The sequence below is a fragment of the Symphalangus syndactylus genome, chromosome 6 (genome assembly GCF_028878055.3).
Source record: "Symphalangus syndactylus isolate Jambi chromosome 6, NHGRI_mSymSyn1-v2.1_pri, whole genome shotgun sequence".
Taxonomy (NCBI): domain Eukaryota; kingdom Metazoa; phylum Chordata; class Mammalia; order Primates; family Hylobatidae; genus Symphalangus; species Symphalangus syndactylus.
The window spans coordinates 67,834,704-67,860,424 of NC_072428.2; the positions used below are offsets into that span (position 1 = coordinate 67,834,704).

The window sequence follows — 25,721 nt, forward strand, 5'->3', positions numbered from 1 at the left end:
CACACCTAAGTTTGTGTGCCTCTCAGCTTTGCTATTTGTCTGACCTCGGTGAACTTACTTCCCTGAGATTCACTTTTCATATTTCTAAAATAAAATAGGAGTAGCAATAATAGTACCTGCAACAATCCAAATATCCATTACCTGGTGCATGGACAAACAAAATATGATACTTTCATACAATGGAATATTATTCAATTATTAAAAGGAAGTATGATAGGCTGGGTGCGGTGGCTCATGCCTGTAATCCCAGCACTTTGGGAGGCTGAAGCAGGTGGATCACCTGAGGTTGGGAGTTGGAGACCAGCCTGACCAACGTGGAGAAACCCTGTCTCTACTAAAAATACAAAATTAGCTGGGCGTGGTGGTGCATGCCTGTAATCCTAGCTACTCAGGAGGCTGAGGCAGGAGAATTGCTTGAATCCAGGAGGCGGAGTTTGCAGTGAGCTGAGATTGTGCCATTGCACTCCAGCCTGGGCAACAAGAGCAAAACTCTATCTAAAAAAAAAAAAAAAAGAAGTATGATATATACCACAATAGAGATAAACCTTGAAAACATTATGCTAAGTGAAAGAAGCCAGGCACCAAAGATCATATATTTTATTCCATTTGGATGAAATGTACAGAATAGGCAAATCTATAGAGACAGAAAGGAGATTAGTGGTTGCTTAGAGTTTGGGAAGATGGGGAAAGTGAGGGATGATAACTAAGAAATATGAAGTTTCTAGTTAAGACTTGCATGGTTTACACTGATTGATGGTGCTAAAGTTGTGTGCCTGCATCGTTGTTGCAAGGGAGACTGGGAATTTGAGTTCAATTTTTCTAAATTGAGAAATTTGCCACTTAAATATGAACATTTTAGGCCAGGCACAGTGGCTCACGCCTGTAATCCCAGCACTTTGGGAGGCCAAGGCAGGTGGATCACAAGTTCAGGAGTTGAAGACCAGCCTGGCCAAGATGGCGAAACCTGTGTCTACTAAAAATACAAAAAATTAGCCAGGCGCGGTAGCAGGCACCTGTAATCCCAGCTACTCGGGAGAGTGAGGCAGGAGAATCGCTTGAACCCGGAGGGGCAGAGGTTGCAGTGAGCCGAGATTGTGCCACTGCACTCCAGCCTGGGCAATAGAGTGAGACGCCATCTCAAAAAAAAAAAAAAGAAAAGAAAAAAAAGAAAAGAAAAAAGAAAATTTCTCCTGACATAGAAACGTTAATCAAAAGACAATGGGCAGTCGTGATTATAATCAGATGCCTACAACAAGGACAAAGCATAGACTCCTAGAAAACCCAACATCATAGGGGCAAACAGGGGAAGAGGATCCAGAGAAGAGTACAGAGAAGGCAAGGTAGCAGTATAGATGGAAAGAAAATCCAAAAAGAAAAAAAAAATCAGAAAGAGGATTAAATAATTTTAAGGAGGGAGTTATCAAGAGTGTTAGTATTATACATAGGTCAAACAAATAAATGCTGAGAATTATCCATTGGTGTTAGCATTTAGGAGGTCATTCATATCTTTAGTATGACTAATTTCAATGGGCTAAAATGGAAATGGGAGATGATGACATAAAAACATACACTATCTGAAGACCTAGGGATCTAATCTCAACATGTAGGTGTTGTAATAAACATCATCATTTTCAATCCTTGTAAAGCCTTATGAGGAATGGACTATTATTACCCCCCATTTTACAGATGAGCTAACAGACTTTGAGATGAAAGGTCACATAGGGGCAACTCTGGGTCTCACAACCGGACTTGTCTGACATCAGAGTTAGAAAGAACTCAACCACTAGATCACACTGTCAATGCTTTATAATAGCTGTGGGTTTTTGGACAATCCCCAGAATCAGAGATTCTCAGAATGGGAAGGGATTTGAACTGGGTTCCTTTTGGTTCTACTTCAGTGGTTCTTTCTTAGATCTGCAAAGCCAGAATATGTCTCTACCCTTGTCTGCTCATTATATTATGTTTATTCCTCTTTTATATTTGGTTTTGAATCCATTTCTTCCTCTGTGATTTCTTTCTCTTTTTCTTTTTTAATAGAGGTAGGGTCTCACTATGTTGCCTAGGCTGGTCTTGAACTCCTGGGCTCAAGCAATCCTCCCACCTTGGCCTTTCAAAGTACTGAGATTACAGGTGTGATCCACTGTGCCCTGCCTTTTTTTCTTTTTCTCTGATGAATCACCCATTATCTCAACCTTGGTCCATTTGCTTTGATAAATGCTAACCTCACCTCTGTCTCCAGGGCTGGTCAAGTCACTCAGACTTGTCCAGTTAGAACATGACATTCCTTTGGCCACTGTGATAAGTTTAAGGATAAGCTTGCAATCAAATTCAGGCCACTGCAAGTCCTATCCAAGACTTACGTGATACTATTGGGGAAGAGAAGTTCTATTTTCTGTCATACTTAAATCAGGGAATACATAGAGCTAGAGCTTTAGGAACCACCACATAGAGTGAGGGCTACACTTTGGAGAGCAGATCCAGAAGGTGAAGAGATTTGGGGTCCCAGTGACATTACTTGAGCCTTTTGATCAACCCCCATTTGAAGCCAGAATTCTCTTTTCCTCCCTTCCTTCCTCCTTTCCTCCCTTCCTCCCTTCCTTCCTTCTCTCCCTCCCTCCTTCCTTCCTTCCCTCCCTCCCTCCTTCCTTCCTTCCCCTCCCTCCCTCCTTCCTTCCTTCCTTCCTTCCTTCTCCTCCCTCCCTCCCTCCCTCCCTCCTTCCTTCCTTCCTTCCTTCCTTCCTTCCTTCCTTCCTTCCTTCCCCTCCCTCCCTCCCTCCCTCCCTCCCTCCCTCCTTCCTTCCTTCCTTCCTTCCTTCCTTCCTTCCTTCCTTCCTTCCTTCCTTCCTCCCTTCCTTCTTTCCTCTCTCTTTCTTTCTCTTTCTGTCTTTCTTTTTTTGAGACGGAATTTTGCTCTTGTTTTCCAGGCTGGCGTGCAATGGTACAATCTCAGCTCACTGCAACCTCTGCCTCCCAGGTTCAAGAGATTCTCCTCCCTCAGTCTCCTGAGTAGCTGGTGTTACAGACATGCACCACCACGTCCAGCTAATTTTTTTATGTTTTTAGTAGAGACAGGATTTCTCTATGTTGGTCAGGCTGGTCTCGAACTCCTGATCTCAGATGATCTGCCCACCTTGGCCTCCCAAAGTGCTGGGATTACAGGTGTGAGTCACAGCACCTGGCTGAAGCCACACTTTTCATAATATAAGTGAATAATTTTTTTAAAGGCAGGTTCTTGCTGTGTTGCCCAGGCTGGAGTGCAGTGGTACGATTACAGCTCACTGCTGCCTCAACTTCCTGGCCTCAAGCAATCCTTCCACATCAGCCTCCCAAGTAGCTAGAACTACAGGCACATGCCACCATGCCCAGCTTTTATTTATTTATTTATTTTTTTGGTAGAGATAGGGTCTCACTGTTTCCCAGGCTGGTCTCAAACTCCTGGCCTCAAGCAATCCTCCTGCCTCGGCCTCTCAACATGCTAGGATTACAGGTATAAGTCACCATGCCCAGCCATGAATAATTTTTTAGTTTGTTTGTTTAAGTCAGTTTGAATGGAGTTTTCTCTCACTTCATACCAAGAAAGACCTAATGCATGGCTTGTTACTGCCTGCCTGGTATTTTCTCCCCCAGATGAATCTTAACTCCAATCCTGCCATATTTCTCTTTATGCTCTATCCCCATCAATGCCTAGGATGGTGTCTTGTACATATAATGTGCTCAGTAAATGTCTGATGGAGTTAATAGATTGAATGTGGGTTGATTCTGCAACATTCCCTAAAAGTTGCTTTAGAAAAGCCTTCTGTTGGCTGAGTGCGGTGGTTCATGCCTGTAATCCCAGCATTTCGGGAGGCTGAGGCGGGCGGATCACAAGGTCAGGAGATCGAGACCATCCTGGCTAACATGGTGAAACCCCGCCTCTACTAAAAATACAAAAAAATTAGCTGGGCATGGTGGCGAGTGCCTGTAGTCCCAGCTACTTGGGAGGCTAAGGCAGGAGAATGGCGTGAACCCGGGAGGCGGAGCTTGCAGTGAGCCGAGATGGCACCACTGCACTCCAGCCTGGTGGAGAGTGAAAGACTCTGTCCCAAAAAAAAAAAAAAAAAAAAAAAAAAAAAAGAGCCTTCTGTCTGTAAGTTTTCTGACTGCTGCTTTTGTCTCTTAATCACAAAAGTAATCTGTAGAGGAACTTCCAAATATTTGATCTTTCTGTTTGTTTGAATCCGCATTGAACGGAACTTAGTGTAAATATGTACTTGGAATACTCACTACATGCTCCAGCAAAACAGATTGGAAGATGCAGAGTGGATTGCTCTATCAGTGACTCAATCAAATGAAATGTTTACTTTCTGCCCTTTGAAAAAAAAAACCTGTTTTTTTTATCTGGAGTATGATTCCTTTCACACAAAGCTACTGACATCCTCTCAAATTAAAAAGGGGTAGAGAAATATGACATTTTTCTGTTTACTACTGTGAAAACATGGCCTCAATTCTGTACCAGGATGGCCATGAGCTCTTGCTGCCGTGCACCATTTAGGAACACTGCTCTTTGGGCTGAGCTCATTAAACCTGAAAGACTCAGATAGACAGAAATGCTTTTAGAACACATGGAAGAACAGTGTGAAATGATGTGTCATAGCTGTGAATGGCTGGAAAAATCCTGATTTGCTAGTATTAATAACTGCTGAAAACAAAAAGAAGTAAGGAAACAAAAAACAACTGCTGAGATGGCTGTGTCACATTGAAATAGGCAAGGAGAATCTTCTACCATATCTTGATGACAAAAAAACAGTGGAGGAAATGCAGTGAGTTGATTATATTAATATTTCACTTCGTCATAACTATAATGACAGCTGACCCTTACTGAGAACTTATTATATACTCAGTACACTCAGGCACTGTTCCAATCATTTTACACATATCAATAATGAGTAGCAACTGTTATTATCCCCATTTTATAGATATGAAACTGAGGTATGACATAATTACTTAACTTGCTTGAGGTCACACGGGTTGTAATGGAAGAGCAAGGATTTATACCAGATAGTCTTGATCTAAAGCTTCTGTTCTTAACCATGGTGCTTTACTGCTTCTCACAGTATTTGCACAGATAAGTTAATAAGCTTGGAGGAATGTAGGAATACAACCTTTGAGAAAGTCATCTTGCAACACCTATTAAAATTTAAATTACACATACCTTTATTTTTATGTATTTATTTATTTATTTTGAGACAGAGTCTCGCTCTGTCACCCAGGGTGGAGTGCAGTGGTGCGATCTCGGCTCACTGCAGCCTCTGCCTCCCGGGTTCAAGCAATTCTCCTCCCTCAGCTTCCCGAGAAGCTGGGATTACAGGCATGCACCACCAGGCCTGGCTAATTTTTTTTTTTTTCTTGAGATGGAGTCTTGCTCTGTCACCCAGGCTGGAGTGCAGTGACACGACCTTGGCTCACTGCAACCTCTGCCTCCCAGGTTCAAGCAATTCTCCTGCCTCACCCTCCTAAGTAACTGGGACTGCAGGTGTGCACCACCATGCCCGGCTAATTTTTGTATTTTTAGTAGAGATGGGGTTTCAGCGTGTTGGTTGGCCAGGATGGTCTCGATCTCTTGACCTCATGATCCGCCCACCTCAGCCTCCCAAAGTGCTGGGATTATAGGTGTGAGCCACTGCGCCCGGCTGATTAATTTTTGTATATTTAGTAGAGACGGGGTTTCACCATGTTGGCTATGCTGGTCTCGAATTCCTGACCTCAGGTGATTCACCCACCTTGGTCTCTCAAAGTGCTGGGATTACAGGTGTAAGCCACCATGCTCGGCTACACATACCTTTAACTCAACAATCCAGGAACATATTCTACAGAAGTAAAGATACATACCAAAGGATGTACATACAAGAATGTTTATTGTGATATTGTTGATGGTAACTGGAAAATCCTTATGTCCATCAATAAAGGTTGAATTAGAAACAAAACAATTATATTTGGCAGGTATGTTTTGAATGAATTGGATCTAGATCTATTGACCTGGAAATATATCCATGGTGTACCATCAAATGAGGAAAGTAAATAGGAAGTTTATGGAATGTGATTCACTTTTATCAAACAATAAACAAATTATATATATATACATTTGTATGTGGTTTCATGAGAATTGAGTGGAATTAGGATACATTGGGCAGAGAGTATTTGGAGGTGGCTGGGGGAAAGAAGTAGGCACAAAAAAGGTAAGAAAGACTAAAATAACAGAACAATAGACATGGCATAATGTCAAATGAAAATGTCAAATATAAAATTCTACAGTGTTATTGCAAATATGTAGTAATTGAGTGTGCACTTGAGAAAAGCTAGACAGTAGCAAGAACAAATGTTAAACATTAATTTGATTAAAAGGTTATTTTGTGAGAAAACTTTTTCTTGGATTTAGCTAATTTTTTAATATAGATTTTTGTAATAAAGAACCATTAGTAGGGGGAAAAAGATTACAAATCATTTTAGGAGACGACTAAGTCTGGAACTCACAAGTGAAATTAAGGTGAAATTTTAAGGGCTGGGCACAGTGGCTCACACCTGCAATCCCAATGCTTTGGGAGGTGAGAAGATCACTTGAGGCCAGGAGTTTGAGACTAGCCAGGGTAACATAATGAGACCCCATCTCTACCAAAAAAAAAAAAAAAATTAGCTGGGAATGGTGATGTGTACCTGTAGTCCTATTTATATGGGAGACTGAGGTGGCATGTGGGTGGGTAAGGGAATAAGTGGGCACAAAAAAGGTAAGAAAGGGTAAGTGAGCCTAGGAGTCTGAGGTTACAGTGAGCTATCATCATGCCACTGCACTCCAGCCTGTGAGACAGAGCACGAATCTATCTCTAAAAAAAAAAAAAATGAAATTAAGTTCTGTGGTCAATTTATTGCAATGTGAACATGGGCTCTGTGAAGTGTTATGGAGGTAGCTTTGCCAAACCTCATGGCTAAGAGCCCAGGAGGAAAAAGTCGAAGCAGCACTGAGCTGATATGAGACCAATTTCCACATTCCTGATTTGTGACTTGTTTGGCCCCAAATCACAGCTGCCTTGAACCTATATATTTATTTGGGTGCCCACTAGCAACTTGAGAGCTTTGGAAACGACTTATCCCCATTACAAAATATTGGGCATCCATCCATCCAGCTTCAACTAGTAACAGTTGTGTGCCTACCACGTGTCAAGCCATACACCAGGGGGTCCTTCTATGGTAAGGCTACTTCTATCACAGAAGATAAATATATTCTCCTCTTCCACCCATAAACTTTATCTATGCATAAGCATGCTCACTTACCCTGCTCACTTTGCAAAACAGAAAGGAAACAGGTTTTTTTTTTTTTTTTAACTTTTAAGTTCAGGGGTACATGTGCAAGTTTGTCATATAGGTAAATTTTGTCATGGGGGGTTGTTGTACAAATTATTTCCTCATCTAGGTATTAAGCCTAGTACCTATTAGTTATTTTTCCCAATCCTCTCCCTCTTCCCACCCTCCACCCTCCAGTAGTCCCCGGTGTGGGTTCCTCTCTGTGTGTCCATTTGTTTTCATCATTTAGCTCCCATTTATAAGTAAGAACATGTGGTATTTGGTGTTCTGTTCCTGTGTTAGTTTGCAAAGGATAATTGCCTCCAGCTCCATCCATGCCCCTGATCTTACTCTTTTTTATGGCTGCATAGTATTCCATGGTGTATATGTACCACCTAATGAAAATATGTAGCCAGGCGCAGTGGCTCATGCTTGTAATCCCAGCACTTTGGGAGGCCAAGGCAGGTGGATCACCTGAGGTCAGGAGTTCGAGACCAGCCTGGCCAATGTGGTGAAACCCCATCTCTACTAAAAATACAAAAAATTAGCCAGGCATGGTGTCGGGCACCTATAGTCCCAGCTACTCGGGAGGCTGAGGCAGGATAATCACTTGAACCCGGGAGGCGGAGGTTGTAGTGAGCTGAGATTGCGCCACTGCACTCCAGCCTGGGCAACAGGGCAAAATTCCGTCTCAAAAAAAAAAAATTTTTTTTTGAAAATTTAAAAGTACATTATTCTTATTATTGTTTTTTTTTTTTTCTAGCAGCCCCACTCTGGTTCTGTCCAGTTTTGAGGGTGAGGTCTGTAAAGGATTTTAGCTGATGAGTGATAATTGTATTTTATAAACAGAAAATGACAGTTGTGTAAAATGCTACTGCAATATTTGGGCAAGAGAAAATGATGGCCTAAATCAAGGTTCTGGCAATGGGGATGTAGAAGAAAAGATAGATTTGAGAGGTGTTTAGGAGTAGAATAAACAGAATGACTGCCTATTGATAGGAGAGGGGTGTGGAGGGGTGTGGTGAGAGAGAGGGAGAAGTTATAGATAACATCAGTTTACTTGAATGAATGTGGAAGTATTAATGCCACTAATAGAAAAATGACTACAGAATAAGGAGCTGGTTTGGAGTGGGAGAGGATATATTTTACTTTATATACCCCAGGTTTGAGGTTCCCAAGAGAAATCCAGGTGGAGATGTCAAGTAAGATGTCAAAAATACAGGTCTGGAGATTAACGTAGAAGTATAAATATATATTTAAGAGTAGTTGGAGTACAAATAATAACTGAAGTCAAGGTAGCAGTGTGCCAGGTGAAAAGGGAAGACAGGTGAATAATTAAATCTTGGAGTAATAATACGTATGGTCTAGCTAACAGAAGAAGCCAAGTAAGAAAATTGAGAAGAGAGATATTGTGATTCATCGGGAAAATCGGGAGAATGGATTGTCATGGAAACAAAAAGAAGAGAATTCCAAAAAGAAGAGAGTGTTTGGGGATATCAGATACCCCAAAGAAAGCAGTGGAAACAATGAAAAGTATTCATTGGCCTTGGTAATAAGAAAGTCATTGAAGACCTTTAAAAGAACATCAGAGTACACAAGCAACAAAAGCAAAAATAAATAAGTGGGACTATATCAAACTAAAAATCTGCACAAGCAAAGGAAACGATCAACAGAATGAAAAGGCAACCTATGGAATGGGAGAAAACATTTGTAAACCATATATCTGATAGGGGGTTAATATACAAAATATATAAAGAATTCATACAACTCAGTAGCAAAAACCAATGATCCAATTAAAAAATCGACAAAGGGCCTCAGTAGGCACTTGGCCAAAGCAGACATACAAATGACCCACAGGTACATGAAAAGGTGCTCAACATCACTAACCATCAGGGAATTGCAAATCAAAACCACAATGAGATACAATCTCACACCAGTTAGAATGGCTATCATCAAAAAGACAAAATATATGGAATGTTGGTAAGGATGTGGAGAAAAGAGAATCCTTCTCCACTCTTGATGGGAATGTAAATTGGTACAGCCATTATGGAAAACAGTATGGAGGTTTCTCAAAAAATTAAAAATGGAACTACCATATGACCCAACAATCTCACCCCTGGGTATATATTCAAAGGAAATGAAATCAATATCTCAAAGAGAATCTGCATGCCCATGTTCACTCTAGCATTATTCATAGTAGCCACAAGATTAAAACAACCTAAGTGTCTATTGATAGATGAATGGGTAAATAAATTGTGTTATGTATAGACAAATGGAATATTATTCAGCCTTAAAAAGAAGGAAATACCATAATTTGCAACATAGATGAACCTGAAAGGCATTATGCTAAGCGAAACAAACCAGACAGACAAAGCCAAATACTGTATTATCTTACTTATGTATAGAATCCAAAAAAGTTAAACCCATAGAAACAAAGAGTAGAATGGTGGTCGCCAGGGGCTGGGGGCAGGGGAAATGGGGAAATGTTCGTCAAAGGGAACAAAGTTTCAGTTATAAGAGGAATAAGTTCTGGGGACCTAACGTACAGCTTGGTGACTATAGTTACCATGTAATACTGTACACTTGAAATTGTTGCGAGATCTTAAATGTTCTTACCCACCCGCCCCCGTGAACACATACATACATGTAAGTTCACTAGTGAAGTGATAGGTGTGTTAACTAACTTGACTGTGGTAATCATTTCACAATATACATATATCAAATTACCACATTTATACTTTAAATTTATAAAATTTTGTCAATTATATCTCAAAAAAGCTAGAAAACTTTTTTTTTTTAAAAAAAGGAACTGTGAGGAGATGGATATATTAATTTGCTTGACTGTAGTAATCATTTCACTATGCGCATGTATATCAAAGTATATCCCTTAAGTATATCCAAAAAAAAAAAAGAACTATTTAACATGAAAAAGGCTGGGTGCAGTGGCTCATGCCTGTAATCCCAGCACTTTGGGAAGCCAAGGCGGGCGGATCACAAGGTCAGGAGATAGAGACCGTCCTGGCTAACCCGTCTCTACTAAAAATACAAAAAAATTAGCTGGGCATGGTGGCAGGCGCCTGTAGTCCCAGCTACTCGGGAGGCTGAGGCAGGAGAATGGCGTGAACCTGGGAGGCGGAGCTTGCAGTGAGCCGAGATCGTGCCACTGCACTCCAGCCTGGACGACAGAGTGAGACTCTTGTCTCAAAAAAAAAAAAAAAAAACCATGAAAAAAAAAACCATCAAAGTGTGTGGGTCATGGGTACTGGATTGTAGTATATTTAAGTATGAACACAGGGAAGGTGCAAAAGGATGCAGAGTGAGGCGGGGCATGGTGGCTCACACTTGTAATCCCAGCACTCTGAGAGGCCAAAGCAGGTGGATCACTTGAGGTCAGGAGTGCGGGACCACCCGGCCAACATGGTGAACTCCCATCTCTACTAAAAATTACACAAATTAGCTGAGCATGGTGGTGTGCACCTATAGTACCAGTTACTCAGGAGTCTGAGGCAGGAGAATCGCTTGAACCTGGGAGGCAGAACCGAGATCATGCCGCTGCACTCCAGCCTGGGCAACAGAGTGAGGCTCTGTCTCAAAAAATAAAAATAAAAATAATAATAATAAAAGGATGCAGAGTGGAGTTTGGTGATGAAGGAAATAATAAATAATGACAGCTAACATTTGTTAAGTGCTTATTTTGTGTCAGGTTTAGTGTCTGACACATAACATCTAATTTTATGAATGATGTACAATTGTTGTCCCCTTTTATACACCAGAAACACACTTGGAACTTAAGTGAGTTGCTAAAGATCACAAAACAAATAGGTTGCAAAACGTGACTCAAACCTAGTGTTGACTGACCCAGACCCAAGATCTTGACAGCCACATTGAGGCCAGAGAAGGTAGGGCTGAGAATATTCTGGTTTATATGGTTAAAATATTATAAAAGGAAAGCTTCTTAATGTAATGATAGATTTAGTTTTTTAATAATAAAAATCACACACACAAAATCACATGGGACTATTTTCCTCAAATTGCCACTCTGTCTCATGTCTGGAATCAAATAATAATGAATGACTCCAATTCTTTCAATATTAAAACTTTTCACTCAACCAGCTAGCTGGTCAGTCATTAACACTTGCTGAGCATACACAGTACAGGATGGTAAATTTAAAGTGAAATGAAAACATCAGTCTCAACTTCCTGGACCCTCGAGGAAAAGCAGCTGGTGAAATAGAGAGGAAAAGAGACTTCTAGATCTACCTTGGTGTTTCTGACTGGTGCTGGGGAGAGCCCAGAAAGATTTTTAGGTTACAGTGGCCCTTCAGTGATTCAGGTCCATCCTTGTTTCCCAATAGCATCTAGCCTCAGTCAGAAAGCTTTGCTGAGCCCAGTGCTCTGCAGACAGCCCTTCCCTTATGACAAGTGCCTCTCTAGGGCCCTTGTTCTTCTTTCCTGCTGATAATTCTCAGTGAGTACCATCCCAATCCATTTGAGGACCCGTAACCTAGGACCTCAAAGATAAAGGGTCAAAGCCTCTTTTCCTTTTTTTTCAGGGCAGCTTCCTTGCAGAACTCCAGGGGTACCATCCACGTTGTGCCTCTCAGAATATGTCCGTCACAATCTATTACAATATGGATGGTGTCCCCTGAAGCTGCGCAGCTTAGCACTGACTCATCTACTTAACCCCAGCCTTCTATCCCAAGGGAATGGGAAAGAACAGATATTTCAAGACCAAGTCATCGTATTCCCTTCTTCCAAGGCAGTAGGTCTCTTGTAGTAATATAATTCACTCAAGTGACTCTTGCAAAATAAAGATCTATTCAAATGTGATTTTCCAAAGTTGTTTTTTTAAATAGAATACATTTTCTGCTCCTCCAGGTGTCTCATTACACAAATAATAATAGCTATCATTTATTCAGCAGACATGGTACTAATGCTTTACATGCATTATCTCATCTCTGTTGCAGAATAATTTGAGTCTAATAGTGGAGCTAAAAAATACAGAAATTATAGTGCAAGGTGGAATGTGAAAAAGATCACATGAGTGAGGTAAGTGCAAAGCACCAGGGGAGCTCAGAGGAGGGGGGATTATTTCCAACCAGAGAAGCTGATACAGCCAATATTCAACAAATAATTATTATGTGCCTGTTACATCTTTGTCTCAAGAATCTCACATTCCATTGAGAAAAGGACAAGGAAACAGATCATCTCAATAGTGAGGTGTCATTTGATGACTGCAATGAAGCCATCAAGGCAGGCTCCTTGGAAGAGGCAGTACATGAACTACAGGTAGTGAAGGTTTGGGGGACTTCTGAATAGACCAGGATGGGGATCCCTGATATCTCAAGGGTTGCACCTGGATCTCATTACACCAGCCCCATCCTCTAGAAGAGAGAGAGAGAAACAAGGAGTTGTTCTGCATTCATTTCTCCATTCATTTCTCCTCTCAGGTCCCAATTTTGAAGACTTTAATGGTAACCAGTCCTTCCCCTCTGTACAACTGGCTTTTCTCCCACTGCAGATTGCGCTGCACTTTGCTTAACTCCATTCGGTTTGTGACCTCCTCTCCAATTTACCAATTCTGATTCACATGCTCCATCTTTCTCCCAGAGAAGAAACAGCTGGCTTTTCGACTTCCAAACCTCCTGGAAAAAGGCCAAGCTCCCATAAACTCCAGAATATGATTGTGTGAATTAAAATGTTCACATGGTATCAACCATGCAGTTACTCCAAAGTTTATTTTGGAAAATATTACATTTGGAAAATGGGAAGCATTCCAGAGCATTCCCTTACCTTGAAATATCAGTAGACACAAGGGTATTTTGAGATCATTTCTTGCTCAAAAGTTAGCAAAGAATCTGTACAATTAGACATATAAAATTGCCTTGAATAACATTAGTTAAGGACTCTGGGGCTTAAAAATTTCTATAGAGTATTTGTTGAGAAATTTGGGACAAAAGGCTATAATTTTAACTCACTGAAGCATACTTTCATCATGCCTTTGAGTTAACTCCCAGTTGGCTTTTATTGCACATTTCACTTCCAATCACTGAATATTAGACCGTGGTCAGTTGCATGTTTCCCAAAATCTTACATGCTTCAAACTCTATCCCTCTGGCTATAAGAGGCAAAAGAGTTTAGAGTCCTAGCGAGAACTGTATCCAAACCCTAACAGCCCAGGCATCCAAGGGCCCAAGGGGCCTATACATTTCTTCCCTACTCTCCTCTTCCATCCTTTTCTTCTCAGCTTGGTTTTGCAGTGCTAAAGCCACAAGAGGAGAGGTTCTACAAGGTCAGATGTCCCAGGGAGATCTTATTGATGCACCTCTTTCTCTAATGCAGCCCAATTGTCAGTGCCTATGATGTATTTGCAGTGGCTACAATACAAATGAGATTGGAGGGCCTTGAGAAAAGAGGCCTAGAATGATAAACAGGTTACAGTCCTTGTATATTTATTCTGGCTTTGAAATATGAGAAGGCCTGAAACTCAATATTGTCCATTATCTCATTTATGAAAAAGAAAACCCAGTGCGTGCGTGCGTGTGTGTGTGTGTGTGTGTGTGTGTAAATGCATAAAGAAAATGGTTTCCTTTGGGAAAGAAAGGGTAATGAGACAAGAGTAAAGGTGGACTCTTAAATGTATATATAGAGAGATAGACAAACACATACTTTTTTTGTTTTTTTTCTGAGACGGAGTCTTGCTCTGTCACCAGGCTAGAGTGCAATGGTGCAATCTCAACTAACTGCAACCTCTGCCTCTCGGGTTCAAGCAATTCTCCTGCCTCAGCCTCCTGAATAGCAGGGATTACAGGCACCCACCACCATGACTGGCTAATTTTTGTATTTTTAGTACAGAGAGGGTTTCATCATGTTGGCCAGGCTGGTCTTGAACTCCTGACCTCAAGTGATCCTCCTGCCTCAGCCTCCCAAAGTGCTGAGATTACAAGTGTGAGCCACTGCACCTGGCGGTTAAGTTTCTTAAACCCTCCAAGTCTCAATTTTCTCATCCATAAAATGATTTGTTATGAGAATGACGAGTAAATGCTAATAACATAAGCAAACACCTAAAACAGTGTTTAATGCAGTACAATGGTAATTATTATTGGTACTTTTATCATCATTATTGGTTCTTTCTATAACTAATAATTCTTTTTACTTTTTTTTTTTTCAGATGGAGTCTCACTGTGTCACCCAGGCTGGAGTGCAGTGGAGCAATCTTGGCTCACTGCAACCTCTGCCTCCCAGGTTCAAGCGATTCTCTTGCCTCAGCCTCCCGAGTAGCTGGGACTACAGGCATGCAGCACTATGTCTGGCTAATTTTTTGTAGTTTTAGCAGAGACGGAGTTTCACCTTATTAGCTGGGCTGATCTCGAATTCCTGACCTCGGATGATTCACCTGCCTCGGCTTCTCAAAGTGCTAGGATTTCAGGTGTGAGCCACAGCAGCTGGCCTCTTCTTACCTTTTTCTGTTTCCAAAACCTCTTCGAAATGCATTAATCTTCTTGTGTTATCAATTCTCCTCAGCTTCTAATCATCAATCACTTTATGGTAAAGATACAAAACATCTAAATAAAAATAATTTTTAAATTCAATTATACTTTCCCATTTTACAAAAAAAAGTGTTATACAGCATGTGTGCCTTCTGTGATTGGTACTGGGATAGAACCTGGATTTTGTCTTTACCTGGAATGCAAAGATGATTATTGAAATGTAGGCTCCAAGGAGCTCCTAGTCCAGTGGAAATGATAGATAGCAGTCATTGCTAAGTACGTGTTCAGAGATGTCTGAAACTGCCTTTCTTTCTCATTGGTATGTGGGAGACTGTCATATTGCCTTATTAAGTATGGCATTTAGGCAGGAAACTTCAACTGGAAATAAAACCCCCTGATTTCTGAAAGCAGTCAGAGGGTAGCTCCTGCCTGCCTTCCCAGCTAATTGCCTTCCATTAAGATAGTGAGTGGGTACATGACAGGGAAAGGAGACAAGTAACTAAAGATAAGCATAAGGAATTAGGAGCAGAGGATGCCAGGGAGTGAAGAAAAGGAAGCCGTGTAATTAAAAGAGGCAGTAGAGGGATGTTTGTTGGCGGGACTAAGCAAAATGACTGAGGGTCCAGGCTCTGGAATCAAAATGCTTAGGTCTGTATCCAGCTCCTTTACCTATGAAGTCTTTGACCCTAGACAATCCTCTTGATCATGAGTATCTCTGTTTTCCTTATCTGTAAAGTGGGGGTTATAAATTACTATCTTCATAGGGTTGTTGTGAGAATTAAATGAGATAATAAATATAGAACAGACAGAGCCTGGGCTACAGTAAATGCTTAATAAATATTGACCCACCTTATGTTGGTGGAAGTTGTCTAGGGTGATGCTTGTTGTCTTGGGCATAGTTAGCCAGGTAAGACAGCCCGCTGGGAGAACCTGTGTGACTCAGCCACATGGAGGACACAGACAACAAGCTGCCTGCATAGCTCTTTGCCTTCCACCTCCAAGAGAGGAGGAGAGTTGTTTGCCTTGCTTCTTGCTCTACCCACAGCAGATAGAATAGTGTCACTCACTGTGCAGATACTTAGTAGATACTTACTGAATTAGTGATATATGAATGCATACCTAGAAAGGGTTTAATGCCTTATTCATCAGTAATACTGCTATTATTTCTTCGAGGCATAATTAAAATTATTTGAACTCCTCTGGTCTATCCCTCCAGAACCCCTAAAAAGTTAGGCACTTCTGCCTCTGTCTTTATTTACTCATATATCTTTTTTTTGTTTGTTTTTGAGAGTCTCACTCTGTCGCCCAGGCTGGTGTGCAGTGGCGTGATCTTGGCTCACTGCAAGCTCTGCCGCCAGGTTCACACCATTCTCCCGCCTCAGCCTCCTGAGTAGCTGGGACTACAGGTGCCCGCCACCACACCCGGCTAATTTTTTGTATTTTTAGTAGAGACAGGTTTCACCGTGTTAGCCAGGATGGTCTCGGTCTCCTGACCTCATGATCCACCCGTCTCGGCCTCCCAAAGTGCTGGGATTACAGGCATAAGCCACCGCGCCTGGGTTATTTACTCATATATCTTACATTATACTTTTATTTTAATTTCCATACATATCTTCCCTATTAGACAGGAGAAATCACAGAGGCACGGACTGTCTTTTAACCTTTGACATAAGAATGCCTTGCAAGGAACTAAACATAAGTTTTGTCTCCTCTGCTTTGGGAGGCCCTGGGGCTTGAATTATTGAGACACAAAAGCTAATTGCCTCTCAGGAGGTGATAGATGGGAATCCTGGAATTTGGAGTTTGGGATTCATGGCAAGCTTTCTAATCCTATTGCCAAGGAAGGAGCTTTTGTGTCTAAAGGTCAACAGAAAACTGCTGCCAGGAGAGGTGGCCCTGGAGACCACCTAGATAGTCACTTTAGCTGAGGGCATGAAAGGGCCTTTTGTCTGTGAGAAATATGAATATAGCACTTTTGTATTTTTACAGTTGAAATGGAAAGTGGGCTGGCCTCTGGTTTTGCAGTCTGTGAGGTGCTAACGCTTCAGCCAGTCTGAGTGAAGGTGGGTTGATGGTGGAGATTGAGGAGGAATGGTTTTATATGATGCAAAGGACTGAGCACTAAATGCTGCAGACTGGGAGATCCAGCAAGGGAGATTCTCTGTTGATCATGGCATCAAAAGAATGGAGTCTCTCATGAAGACACCTTCCATCAAAGCACCGCACTAGCTGATGCAGTAAACTGGATCAGCAGCAGTGTCTGAAAATGAGCTGCTACAGGGCCTGGCTGACAGTGGAAGGCCAACTTTCAACAGCAACACTATGAGGCACGCAGGAAAAGCAGTGGGTGCCTGGATATCAGGGCTTACCTTAACTTGAAGCAGAAGGCAAATGGACTTCCCAGTTGGAATATGTATACCCTCCAGGGTTCTCAGAAGAGCTAGAAGAAGGGAAAGGGGTCCCAAAAAAGAGACAAACCTAACATGAGGGGACTCAAGTCATTTTTCGTTTAAATAGGAAAATTGAATATGCTGTCATAATTCTACCTTGAGTGTTAAGGAGTTGACACCAGCTACATGTCAGTGGATCGGCTTTGGTTTCTACCATACTGCTTGGCATATGATGGGGTTCATTACATGGTTAGAGTACTAACAAATGGATACACGGAATGTGACTATAAAATGATCAATAAGATTTCCATAAATTAGATTGGGAACCCATTTCAGTTTTCTTTTATATTCTGCAAACCCACGTTAAGCAGGTTACTAAGATACAAAGACTGTGTTTTATGGTGTGCTCCGTATACATATACCCAGTCTACCTGGATGCACCAGACGGCGATTAAAGAGGAGGTCAGGTTTACCTTGTAATGTCCAAATTACTGTGGCTCAAACTTTCATCTCATCTAATGACAGAAAATCCTATCTTTTATGAGGCCCTCTCCACAAGTAGGTCTTTGTACCTCCTAGTCGGTCACATGTTCCACAAACCCATACTGCCCTAGCCATCCCTGTGGTGGCAGATTGCTCATCGTAGCTCCACCACTGTCACCCCTCATCTTCCACAACCCCAGGATTGATGCCACTGCAGCTGTGCTGGTCTCAGGGGGAGAAAGGCTTTTCTTCCCTTTACTAGATGATCCCAAAGGTGGACACAGACCCTTTAATTTCCCACAGCATGACGAAGACCAAACTGTAATATATATCATTATTTCGCAGAATGTTTAATGATATGGGAAAGGGATTATAAAACTGACAAACAAAAATGCCTACTAATTCTGAATGTTCTCAGAGTCCACAAGCTAGAGCATAGGCTGCCTTGAGCTCTTAAAGCGGCAGTCCCCAACCGTTTTAGTACCAGGGACCGGTTTTGAAGGAGACAATTTTTCCATGAATGGTGGTGGGAGAGGGTTTTGGGATGAAACTGTTCCACCTCAGATCATTAGGCATTAGATTCTCATAAGGCGCACGCAACCTAGATTCCTCTTGCGCACAGTTCACAATGGGGTTCAAGCTCCTGTGCTGCTGCTGATCTGACAGGTGGTAGAGCTCAGGTGGTAATGCTTGCTTGCCTGCCGCTCACTTCCTGCTGTGCAGCCTGGTTCCTAACAGGCCACGAACTGCTACTGGTCCACAGCCCAGGAGTTGGGGACCCCTGTCTTGGGAGTGTCTCCCTATTCTCAAACTTGGGCCTTCTGGCAGTGTCTGTTTATCTTTTCCCTTCAGGGGCAACCTCCAGTGAGTTTGCTCTGCTAAAAGTCCAGGCCCCAATCTCCAGGAGCCCAGGAGAGGACCACATTTCTCCCTCTGTCTCTCTAGTCTCAGCCTGCCTCCCCTATCCTCTTTTCCTGTTTATTTCTTGTGGGTAAACTCCAGCCCTCCCCCATTCATGGGGTCAGGCCTCTCCCTATGGTCTCTGTGATATCATCATATAAAAGCAAAATATCCAATGGGGCATATTCTCCAAAATCTGCATTTGAATATTACTGTGTATGACAGAATAGCAGGCCAGTCTTTTAGCATTAAGCCTAGCCCAGTCCCATTATTTTTACAACATTTTATCCAGCAGGAACTCAAAACCAGAACCGCAGTTTCTCTGCAGTCCTAAAGTCTTGTCTCCCAATCTCCCGTCAGAAGCTGTTTAAACAGGAAGCAGGAGCATTTCTACTACAATAAACAATACCATCCAGGCTAGGGTAGCCTACACCCACACTTTAAAGGAAACATTTCCCGAAAGGCATAGTAAACTGCTGATATATAACTTTGCCCATAATAAAGACAATTTTTGCTATTACTATGCCGAAAAGTTTAGCTCTCTAGAGATACAGCTGTCAAACTCCCATTCCTGAAAAGGATCTGGCTTAATATAAGAATATCTAACCTGGTCCATTTAGATAATTATTCCCAAACCAAGAATGAATCTGCCTCAAGATGAATGAAAGTTTCTACCTCCTGCAAAAACTACATGAAGCTCTGAAATTACAACATTCAAGGCACCATCCCCACCCTAGCCTTCACAGATCTCAGGCCCATTTTTAATTAGGGCTCTGGTTACAAGTATTGTGTGACTGCCTACCCCCAGTGGTCTCTGCTTTTCTTAAGGGGATCACTCACAAAGGGGAATGTAGGCCCAAAAAGAGAGCAGAAGGGAAACTGCTGCCTCCTTCCAGGGGACACAGCCTTTTCCCCTTTCCACGGCCACATAAATATGGAACTAATTTTGATTTATTTTTCTTGAAACTTAGATACCTGGCTTGTCAACAATAATTCAAAAATAATTTTATAAAGGTTTAAGAATTAGAGTTAGTCAAATAGTGAAATTGAGATTTTTCAGAGATTCAGTTTCTGTAATCATAGGTCATACAGAACTCTATGAATTTGGAGGTGTGGATTCTAATGGTTTTAGGTTGTAGAGACTGTCAACTCAGATAAATGGAAACAAAAGGTGAATTTTCTCAATAAGTTTCTGAATAGACTTTAAGGTTTAGTAATAAACAACAGCTGGCAAGTGCTTACGTGTCTCTTTCCATTTATTTTGGCCACTAGCCCAAACAATGAAAATAGATTTTTGCCAATCATAGACTTAAAAATCATCAATTGGGAATACCATTTTAAATTTAAAAACACAAGTAGGTATGCAGTATACAGAAATGAGCCATAAAGAACTTTCTGTTTTCTTGCCTTCAGTTCTATTCATTGAAATGTTTATTGCCTACCATGTACCAGGCATTGTGCTAGGTGCTGAAGTAGATAACAAAACGAATAAGCAAAGCTGCCATATCCTTACCTCCTGGTTGGGGAATAGAGGTGAGGGGTGACAGAATACACTGTTAACTAAAATATTAAAATAAAAAACCTGTTCTCAGTTGATAACAGATGTGTGGACCATGTTCAGAAAAGACAACTAACTCTAACCAGAAGGCTTCACAGAGAAGTTGCATTTCAGTTGGATCCTGAAAGGTGAATAGAAGGTCACTAAAAGAAGGGGAGATAAATTAAGTATTGTTTGTTGTTTATCTTTGTTACTAGACTGACTATAAGTTCCATGTGGGTTGGGACTGGATCTTGCTCAATGTTGCATTTTTGGTGGTCAGTGCTTGAAAACACCTCGAGTGCTCTAAACTATCTATTGACTAACCAACTGAACAGTATTTCAGGCAAAGAAAACCATATGTGCAATAACAAAATAAATAACAGAAGGACTTTTCTAGGCTATGGCTTGTAATATCAACACTGTTAGCTCCTGGAGAGGAAAGAGGTTTATCATAAGACAGCTAAAAAGGGCAGGTATTATAGAAGGAACCAGAAGATCTGCATTCTAGTCCCATCCCTGTTATTAACTAACTACATGACTTTGAATAAATGCTTAGTTTATACCACCTCTAGTTTTCTCACTTGTAAAATAGCTTTGGAAGAGTATATTATTGTAAGAAAAAAATTAAAGAAAGATCAAGAATGTATGACTGCATTTTTCCCTTCTTTTTCTAAATACAAAATTGATATATGCATCCCAGCTTTAAGATGGCCGACCACATGCATACTGATCATCTCTTCCTCCCTCAACAAGACTGCAGCACTGACAAAAAAATTAATGAATGTTCAAAAACAAGACAGAGATGTCCCTTGGATCAGAAGCTGTGAGTAAATAAGAAACCAGCGCAGTGAGCTGTGGCTCTCCCCACCTCAAAGCTGCTGTTATTGGTCATGTATTGCCCTAACTGAGGGCCTTCTAGATCTCTATCACCTAGCTAAAGAGATGAAAAGAAAGAAAGATTGAAACAGAAAGAAAAGCTAAGAGATATATATATGGAGGTTACAGGAATTTTACAATCAATCTAATGCAGACATTTAAAAAATGTTTTTGTTCCAGGAATCTCTTTAGCAGTTGAGTGAAGACTATGGATCCCTTCTCAGAATAATACCTTTAAATGCATAAAATAAAATACAGAGGAGGAGAAGATGGCCGACTAGAAGCAGACAACTGGAACAGCTCCCTCAACCACCATGGACACTTGAGGTAGCAGGGAGAGCTACTTGGAGAAGTGGGGGGGCAGCAAGCCAGCTGATGTGGAGCCCAGAGGGTTTGGTGCCAGAGTATTTGTAGTGGAGCACAGCCAGGGATGGCCATCCCTCTAGGCTTGACTTGTGCCTTAAGAGACTTTAGCCCCAGGGACGCTGTCAGACCTGATCTCTGCAGGGCATTCTTGCACATCAGATGGGGCCGGTCCAACCTGAGCACTTCTTGATTTGCTGCCTTTCCCGGAGCTCCAGCATGGCCATGCCTGCTTACAGGACAGTCTTTTTTATGAAACAAAAAAAAAATTTCATAATGCAATCACAAGTGTTTTTTGTTTTTTGTTTTTGTTTTTGTTTTTTGAGACGAAGTCTCACACTGTCACCCAGGCTGGAGTGCAGTGACACAATCTTGGCTCACTGAAACCTCCGTCTCCCAGGTTCAAGTAATTCTCCTGCCTCAGCCTCCTAGGTAGCTGGGATTACAGGTGCCTGCCACCAATCCTGTCTAATTTTTGTATTTTTAATAGAGACGGGGGTTTCACCATGTTGGTCAGGCTGGTCTCGAACTCCTGACCTCGTGATCCACCCGCCTCAGCCTCCCAAAGTGCTGGGATTACAGGTGTGAGCCACCGCGGCTGGCCAACATTCTCAGAAAAAAGAAATTCCAACCCAGAATTTTATATCTGGCCAAAGTAAGCTTCATAAGCAAAGGAGAAATAAGATCCTTTTCAGACAAGCAAATGCTGAAGGAATTCATTACCACCACACCTGCCTTACAAGAGCTTCTGAAGGAAGCACTAAATATGGAAAGGAAAGACAGTTACCAGTCACTACCAAAACACACTGAAATACACAAACGAGCGACACCATAAAGCAACCACGTAAACAAGTCTGTAAACCAACCAGCCAACATCATGATGACATGATCAAATCCACACATAGCAATACTAACCTTAAATATAAATGGGCTAAATGCCCCAATTAAAAGATACAGAGTGATAAGCTGGATAAAGAACCAAGATCCATTGGTTTACTGTCTTCAAGAAACCCTTCTCACATGCAGTGACACACATGGGCTTAAAATGAAGGGATGGAGAAAAACCTACCAAGCAAATGGAAAACAGAAAAAAGTAGGGGTTGCAATCCTAGTTTCTGACAAAACAGATTTTAACCCAACAAAGTTAAAAAAAGACAAGGGCACTACATAATGGTAAAGAGTTCAATTTAACAAGAAAATCTAACTATATAAATATACATGCACCTAACACAAGATCACCCAGATTAATAAAGCAAGTTCTCAGAGACCTTCAAAGAGACTTAGACTTCTGCACAATAATAGTGGGAAATGTTAACATCCCAGTGACAATATTAGATCATCAAGACAGAAAATTAATAAAGATATTCAGGACCTTAACTGAGCACTGGATCAAATGAACCTGATAGATGTCTACATAACTCTCTACCGAAAAACAATAGAATATGCATTATTCTCTCTCTTTTTTTTTTAAAGAAGACTTTATTTGGGGGAAAGATCCTTAGTTTGGTGGGTTTTTTTTTTTTTTTTTTTTGAGACGGAGTCTCGCTCTGTCGCCCAGGATGGAGTGCAGTGGCGCAATCTCGGCTCACTGCAAGCTCCGCCTCCCGGGTTCACGCCATTCTCCTGCCTCAGCTTCTCCGAGTAGCTGGGACAACAGGCGCCCGCCACCACGCATGGCTAATTTTTTTGTATTTTTAGTAGAGGCGGGGTTTCACCATGGTCTCAATCTCCTGACCTCGTGATCCGCCCGCCTCGGCCTCCCAAAGTGCTGGGATTACAAGCGTGAGCCACCGCGCCCGGCTAGAATATGCATTATTCTCATCGTCACATGGCACATACTCTAATATCGATTATATAATTGGAAATAAAACACTCCTCAGCAAATGCCAAAGAACTAAAATAATAAATAATCTTTCAGACCACAGCATGATCAAATTAGAAATCAAGACTAAGAAATTCACTCAACATTTTGTGAAGAGAGTAAGACTGAGCTGTTGTGGCCTGTTGCTGCCAACCTCAAGCAGCAGTTGGCTGTCTCCACATAGAACCCAGGAGTAGGAGACCCAGAATCGAACCTCTTCTCCCTCCCCTTCCTGTTTTCAGCTTTGTGAGAAATCTTATTATCAAACACAATGGCCAGCAATGTTACCAACAAGAAAGATCCTTGCTCCATGAACTCCTGTGTGTTCTTTGGGAATCTCAACAGTCTTGTGGTCAAGAAGTCTGATGTGGAGGCAATCTTTTCAAAGTATGGCAAAATTGTGGGTTGCTCGGTTCATAAGAACTTTGCTTTTGTTGGGTATATTAATAAGAGATATACCTAGGCTGCTGTAGCAGGAGAGAATGGCAGAATGATTGCTGGCCAGGTTTTAGATATTATCCTGGCTGCAGAGCCAAAAGTGAACCTAGGAAAAGCAGGTGTGAAATGATCTGTAGCAGAGATATATGGCTCCTCTTTTGAGTTGGACTATGACTTTCAATGGGATTATTATGACAGGACATACAGTTACCCAGCACATGTTCCTCCTTTTTCTCCTATTTCTCGGGCTGTAGTACCATCGAAACGCCACTATGTATCAGGAAACACCTCAAGAAGGGGCAAAAGTGGCTGGGTGCAGTGGCTCACATCTGTAATCACACCATTTTTGGAGGCCAAGGTGGGTGGATCACGAGGTCAGGAGTTTGAGACCAGCCTGACCAAAATGGTGAAACCCCCATCTCTACTAAAAATACAAAAATTAGTCAGGCATAGTGGCACACGCCTGTATTCCCAGCTACTAAGGAGGCTGAGGTAGGAGAATCGCTTGAACCCAGAAGGCAGAGGTTGCAGTGAGCCAAGATCACGCCACTGCACTCCAGCCTGGGTGACAGAGCGAGACTCCATCTCAAAAAAAAAAAAAAAAAAAAAAAAAGAAGGGCCAAAAGTAGCTTCAATTCTAAGAGTGAATAGTGGGGATCTTCCAAGTCTGGAAAGTTGAAAGGAGATGGTGTTCAGGCCATTAAGAAGGAATTGACACAGATAAAACAAAAGGTGGATTATCTCCCAGAAAACCTGGAAAAAATTGAAAAGGAACAGAGCAAACAAGCAGTAGAGATGAAGAAAAAGTCAGAAAAGGAGCAGAGCATCAGCTCCATGAAGAGAGATGAGACTAATGTGAAGATGGAGTCTGAGGGGGGTGCAGATGTCTCCTGACAGGGGAACCTACTAGATGATGATGATATTGAAGATGGCGGATGACCAGCTGAAGTTGGTCAAGGATGATGAAAAAGAGGCTGAGGAAGGAGAGGATGACAGGGACAGCGCCAATGGTGAGGACGACTCTTAAGCACGTGGTGGGGTTTGGAAATCTTATCCCATTGTTTATTTACCTAGGTGCTTGTCTAAGATCAACATTTTCACCAGATCCTCTCCCCTAGTATCTTCAGCACATGCTCACTGTTCTCCCAGTCCTTGTCCTTGTTACGTTCATTAATTCATATTGCCCTGCTCCTAGTCCCATTTTCTCTTCCTATGATGCTCCTGGTAGTTTTGTTAAGTCTTACCCTGTAATTTTTGCTTTTAATTTTGATACCTCTTTGTGACTTAACAATAAAAAGGATATATGGGTTTTATCAACTGTCTCCAAAATAATCTCTTGTTATGCAGGGAGTACAGTTCTTTTTATTCATACATAAGTTCAGTAAATGCTTCCCTAACTGCAAAGGCAATCTCAGGAGTTGAGTAGCTCCTGAAAGAAGCTTTGAGTTAGAAGTATGTGTGTTACACCCCCACATAAATGTGCTGTGTGGGGCAGTTCAACACAAATGTAACGATGTATTTTTGCAAATGAGAATTGACAAGTCAAATGCATCCTCCAGAAAAATACTGTTATTGTCTTATGATTTGTTTTCTAAAGTTGATACTGTGAATTATTTTTGTGAACAGCCTGATGTTTGGGACCTTTTTTTCCTCAAAATAAACAAATCCTTATTAAACCAGGAATTTGGAGAAAAAAAATTCACTGAAAACCATAAAATTACATGGAAGTTGAATAACCTGCTCCTGAATGACTTTTCGGTAAACAATGAAATTAAAGCAGAAGTCAAGAAGTTCTTTGAAAGCAATGAGAACAAAGATACAACATACCAGAATCTCTGGGACACAGCTAAAGCAGTATTAAGAGGGAAATTTATAGCACTCTATGCCCACATCAAACAGTTAGACAGATCTCAAGTTAACAACCTAACATCACAACTAAAAGAACTAGAGCACTAAGAGCAAACAAATCCCAAAGTTAGCAGAAGACAAAAAATAACCAAAATCAGAGCTGAACTGAAGGAGACTGAGACACAAAAAACCATTCAAAAGACAATGAATCCAGGAGC

General features: G+C 41.5%; 1 long non-coding RNA gene and 1 pseudogene across 1 annotated transcript in view; both read left to right on the plus strand.

Moving 5' to 3' along the window:
- The window catches only part of LOC129484714 (uncharacterized), a 59,726-nt gene extending 44,820 nt beyond the window's left edge, over positions 1-14,906 (plus strand). Inside the window, exons 3-5 of the long non-coding RNA XR_008658510.2 lie at positions 12,282-12,363; positions 12,481-12,603; positions 14,486-14,906. This is a non-coding gene — a long non-coding RNA (uncharacterized lncRNA). The remainder of the gene's footprint in view (positions 1-12,281; positions 12,364-12,480; positions 12,604-14,485) is intronic.
- Positions 14,907-23,032: 8,126 nt separating this feature from the next.
- Positions 23,033-25,353, plus strand: LOC129484712 (heterogeneous nuclear ribonucleoproteins C1/C2-like; annotated as a pseudogene).
- The last annotated feature ends 368 nt before the right edge of the window (positions 25,354-25,721 follow it).